The following is a 5975-nucleotide window of genomic DNA, read 5'->3' as shown; positions in this document are numbered from 1 at the left end:
TTATTATGACTTCAGAGTCACCAACGGTTCTTAGGTATTTCCACCGAAATCTTTATTTACTGACCTAATTTTTCTACCAGACATTTGAACAGTTCTATCAAGAGAAAGGTGAAAACTCCTGTGACATTTTCTGATTAAAATATAACCATGCAAATCATTATTGCTGCCACTGTTATATAATTGCAACGAATCTTAAACAAAATATAACTCATGGCCAGAAAGGGTTAAACAGCTGGCGGGCTAACTAACCCAAAACCGACCTTTAAAGACACTAGGAATGGTAGTTAGGGCCATTCATGGTAAATAGGCTTAAACTTTGAAATGCAAACCTATGTTGTTAGAATTAGAGATAATACTAATTGTGTGTATCTTAGATTAATCCATGTAAATAGAAAGTTCCTGTCTGCCACCATAGCTACTAATTCAGAGATCAAAAGGGAATATTAACATTTAGATTAATCTTGGGTGAAATAATGTCATTGTCTGTATTTCTCTTTGAAGTTTGTGATAGACTGCCTAATGGATAAATTGCCCTATGCTAATCTGTGTAACTAATTACTGGTGGTGTTTAGAAAACAGAAGTTTACATCAAAAGCCTATTGTTTACCCAGGACTGTACGGTCAAGTGAATGCTAGAACACTGTATGAAAATACCCCTGGGTCCTGATCCTGTTTATCTCAGATCTTCTTGATCCCTCATCAGGGGAAGCTTAAGCCACCAGATTGGTATCCCAGTGCTGACTGGTCCACCCTGAATATGATATTCGACATTGGACTATAACCTATGAACTATTTCTGAAAGAACTCTTTGCAACTACAAAGCTCACCATCTCTGTTCAGACAGACATACAGACAGAGACAAACACCTACAAGATCTCTATCAAGCATTCTTACAACTACAATACCCACCTGCAGAAGTGAAGAAACAGATTGATAGAGCCAGAAGAGTTCCCAGAAGTCATCTACTACAGGACAGGCCTAACAAAGAAAATAACAGGACGCCACTAGCCGTCACCTTCAGCCCCCAACTAAAACCCCTCCAACGCATTATCAAGGATCTACAACCTATTCTGAAGGATGACCCAACACTCTCACAAATTTTGGAAGACAGGCCAGTCCTTGCTTACAGACAGCCCCCGAACCTGAAGCGAATACTCACCAGCAACCACATACCACACAACAGAACCACTAACCCAGGAACCTATCCTTGCAACAAAGCCCGTTGCCAACTGTGCCCACATATCTATTCAGGGGACACCATCACAGGGCCTAATAACATCAGCCACACTATCAGAGGCTCGTTCACCTGCACATCTACCAATGTGATATATGCCATCATGTGCCAGCAATGCCCCTCTGCCATGTACATTGGTCAAACTGGACAGTCTCTACGTAAAAGAATAAATGGACACAAATCAGACGTCAAGAATTATAACATTCATAAACCAGTCGGAGAACACTTCAATCTCTCTGTTCACGCGATTACAGACATGAAAGTTGCGATATTACAACAGAAAAACTTCAAATCCAGACTCCAGCGAGAGGCTGCTGAATTGGAATTCATTTGCAAATTGGATACAATTAACTTAGGCTTGAATAGAGACTGGGAGTGGCTAAGTCATTATGCAAGGTAACCTATTTCCCCTTGTTTTCCTAACCTCCCCCCACCCCAGACGTTCTTGTTAAACCCTGGATTTGTGCTGGAAATGGCCCACCTTGATTATCATACACATTGTAAGGAGAGTGATCACTTTAGATAAGCTATTACCAGCAGGAGAGTGGGGTGGGGGGAGAGAAAACCTTTTGTAGTGATAAACACCCATTTTTTCATGATTTGTGTGTATAAAAACAAACATCTTCTGTATTTTCCACAGTATGCATCCGATGAAATAAGCTGTAGCTCACGAAAGCTTATGCTCAAATAAATTGGTTAGTCTCTAAGGTGCCACAAGTACTCCTTTTCTTTTTGCGAATACAGACTAACATGGCTGTTACTCTGAAACCTGTCATCTCTGCTATGTATCTGAACCTCAAGAATTAAACTAATGTCTGTATGTATATTGATCTTTTAACCATACTCTCTCTCTTTTCTTTTTTAGTAAACTTTAGTTTAGTTAATAAGAATTGGCTGTATCTGTGTCTTTGGGTAAAATCTGGAATTAACCTGGGAGGTAATGTGTCAGACCCTTTGGGGTTGGTAGAAACTTTTCTTTTACATGATGAAATAAGATTTTCAGAAATCTTTATCATATTTGACTTGGGTACCTGGACGGAGGCCTGAGGCTGGGTACTTTAAAGGAACTGTGTTATTGACTTCTGAATAACCAGCGAGGTAATTAAGAAGATGTTTTATGCTGGTAAATCTAAGGGTATGTCTTCACTACGAAATTAGGTCGATTTTATACAGTCGATTGTGTATGTCCCCACTAAGCACACTAAGTCAGCGGAGTGTGTCCTCAATACCGTGGCTAGCATCGATTTATGGAGCAGTGCACTGTGGGTAGCTATCCCACAGTTCCCGCAGTCTCCGCTGCCCATTGGAATTCTGGGTTAAGCTCCCAATGCCTGATGGGGCAAAAACATTGTTGAGGGTGGTTTTGGGTACATGTCGTCAGTCGCCCCTCCCTCTGTGAAAGCAACGGCAGACAATCGTTTCACCCCTTTTTTTCCTGGGTTACCCATGCAGACGCCATACCACGGCAAGCATGGAGCCCGCTCAGCTCACAGCTGCTGTTGTGAGCATTGTAAACACCTCGCACATTATCCTAGAGTATGTGCAGAACCGGGCTAAGAGACGCCAGCACGAGGGTGATTGTGATGAGGACATGGACACAGACGTTCCTGAAAGCATGGGCTGTGGCAATTGGGACATCATGGCAGCAGTGGGGCTGGTTGATACAGTGGAACGCCGATTCTGGGCCTGGCAAACAAGCACAGACTGGTGAGACCGCATAGTGTTGCAGGTATGGGATGATTCCCAGTAGCTGCAAAACTTTCGCGTGCGTAAGGCCACTTTCCTTGAACTTTGTGAGTTGCTTTCCCCCGCCCTGAAGCGCAGGAATACCAAGATGAGAGCTGCCCTGACAGTCGAGAAGCGAGTGGCGATAGCCCTGTGGAAGCTTGCAATGCCTGACTGCTACCTGTCAGTCAGGAATCAATTTGGAGTGGGCAAGTCTACTGCGGGGACTGCTGTGATACGAGTAGCCAATGCAATCACTGATGTTCTGCTATCAAGGGTAGTGACTCTGGGAAATGTGCAGGTCATACTGGATGGCTTTGCTGCAATGGGGTTCACTAACTGTGGTGGGGCGATAGACAGAACACATATCACTATTTTGGCACCAGACTACCTTGCCAACCAGTATGTAAACCGCAAGGGGTACTTCTCACTGGTGCTGCAAGCACCGGTGGATCACAAGGGACGTTTCACCGACATCAACGTGGGATGGCCAGGAAAGGTGCATGACACTCGCATCTTTAGGAACTCCGGGCTCTTCGAGCAGTTGCAAGAAGGGACTGACTTCCCAGACCAGAAAATTACCATTGGGGATGTTGAAATGCCAGTAGGTATCCTTGGGGACCCAGCCTACCCCTTGCTTCCATGACTCACGAAGCTGTACACAGGCAGCCTGGACAGTAGTAAGGAGCAGTTCAACTATAGGCTGAGCAAGTGCAGAATGGTGGTAGAATGTGCCTTTGGATGTTTAAAGGCTCGCTGGCGCTGTTTGCTGACTAGGTTAGATCTCAGCGCAACCAATATTCCCATTGTTATTGCTGCTTGCTATGTGCTCCATAACATCTGTGAGAGTAAGGGGGAAATGTTTTATGGCAGGGTGGGAGGTTGAGGCAAATCACCTGGTGGCCAATTTTGAGTAGCCAGACACCAGGGTGATTAGAAGAGCACAGCTAGGCTGCGCATCAGAGAGGCTTTGAAAACCAGTTTCATGACTGGCCAGGCTACGGTGTGAGAGTTGTGTATGTTTCTCTTTGCTGCAAACCCGCTCGCTTTGTTGATTTTAATTCCCTGTAAGCCAACCACCCTCCCACATTCGATCACAGCTGGCAAAGGAAATAAAGTAACCATTGTTTTGAAACCATGCATTCTTTCTTTATTAATTAAAAAAAAAGTGAGATAACTGATAAGGTAGCCCGGGTGGGGTAGAGGAGGGAAGGACAAGGTCACATTGCTTATTGTAGCCACACTACAAATCAAAATTGTTTTAATGACAGCCTTCTGTTGCTTGGCCCATCCTGGAGTGGAGTGGCTGGGTGCCCGGAGCCTCCCCCGCGTTCTTGGGTGTCTGGGTGAGGAGGATATGGAACTTGGGGAGGAGGGCAGGCGGTTATACAATGGATGCAGCGGGGGTCTGTGCTGTTGTTGGCTTTCCTGCAGCTCCAACAGATGCTTCATCATGTCTGTTTGCTCCCCCATTAGCCTTAGCATCGCCTCCTGCCTCTGCTCTTTGCACTCACTTAATGCTTTCCTGGCCTCTGCCACTGAATGCCTCCATGAATTAATCTGTGCCCTATCAGTGAGGGGGGTCTGCATAAGCTCGGAAACCATGTCATTGTGAGTGTGGTTTTTCGCCTTCTAATCTGCGATAACTTCAGGGACGGAGATGAAAGGGGGAGCATAGAAACATTTGCACCTCGGGGGAGATAAAGAGGGAGAGTAAAATTTAAGATGATACATTTCTGAGAACAAAAAGGAGACTCTTTCACAGTGAATCAAGCAATTCACAGCAGACAGCACATGTGCTTTAGGTACAAGGTCGCATTATGGCTTTTATATTGAGCACCTGCCTGTATGGTGACACATCACAAACAGCCGGGCAACAGAATTCGATTTCCAGGTAGCCATGGTAAGCCTTTTGCTACGTGGGGTTGGCTTCTTCCACCTTCATAACATGTGGGAATGGTTTCAAACTGTAGCGCCATCCTTTCCCATAGGAAGCAATGCCAGTTGGGTTTCACATTTAAAAGGAGTGTCTGTGGTTTTCGGGTGGATATGCAGCACACACCTCCCCACACCCCACCGCGTGGCTATTCTCTGGGATGATCCCTTTTAGCCAAGAGCAAATGACCCAGCATGAACAGGGTCCTTTTACTGTTCCCTTACAAACATTCCCCTATTTCAACCAAGTGACCATGAATGATATCACTCTCCTGAGGCTGACACAGAAAGATAAAGACCGAATGTTGCTTGAATGTGACCAGGACCATTCGCTGCCATGCTTTGTGCTGTAATGATTCCAGACTACTTGCTACTGGCTTGGCGTGGTAAAGTGTCCTACTGTGGTGGACAAAATAAGCCTTCTACAAAGGCTTTCAGAATACCTCCAGGAGAGCTTCATGGAAATGTCCCTGGAGGATTCCCGCTCCATCCCCAGCCACTTTAACAGACTTTTCCAGTAGCTGTACTGGTCGCGAATGCATCCCAATTCTTCAGGGCAAATCAAACATTAAACACTATTGCTTTTAAACCCTGTACTGTAGTTACAAATGTGCACTCACCAGAGCTGCTTTCTCTGGCTTCAGGGTCGGGGATCCCGTCTTCGGAGGATATTGAGTCCAGGGTGATGAAAAGGTTCTGGCTGCCAGGGAGAATGGATTCACCGCTTGCCTGCTGCGTGTTCTCCTCCTCCTCCTCTTCTTCCTCATCCATAAAATCCTCCTCCCTGTTGTGTGAGACCCCCCCCTTGCAGGTGTCCACGGACAGTGATGGGGTAGTGATAGTACCTATAGTACCACGGCTAAGTATTGAATTATCCACCAGTTTTGGGGTTTGTGTGCCCCATTCTTTGAAGTTCCCCCTAATTGAGTGACCTCAGCTGGCCCACACTGGGACCCCACTCACAACTCCTTTCACATATAGAGTGTGTACATTAAAATGTGCTATTTATTTAATAAGAACAGGCATTTATTAGTTATTAAAGTCTATCCTGGCTTTTGAAAATAAGATGACTTCAAATACA

The 5975-nt window shown here is 45.3% G+C and overlaps 1 long non-coding RNA gene across 1 annotated transcript; it reads right to left on the bottom strand.

Annotated features, from left to right (window-relative positions):
• Nucleotides 1-4488: 4488 nt before the first annotated feature.
• On the bottom strand, nucleotides 4489-5566 carry LOC122462160. The gene is made up of 2 exons (XR_006284550.1): nucleotides 5515-5566; nucleotides 4489-4649 (listed from the first exon to the last, which is right to left on the bottom strand). It is a non-coding gene; the product is annotated as an uncharacterized LOC122462160 (long non-coding RNA).
• Between the last annotated feature and the right edge of the window lie 409 nt (nucleotides 5567-5975).

The sequence above is a fragment of the Chelonia mydas genome, chromosome 1 (genome assembly GCF_015237465.2).
Source record: "Chelonia mydas isolate rCheMyd1 chromosome 1, rCheMyd1.pri.v2, whole genome shotgun sequence".
Classification (NCBI taxonomy): Eukaryota; Metazoa; Chordata; order Testudines; family Cheloniidae; genus Chelonia; species Chelonia mydas.
This window is presented reverse-complemented; position numbering and strand designations above follow the sequence as displayed.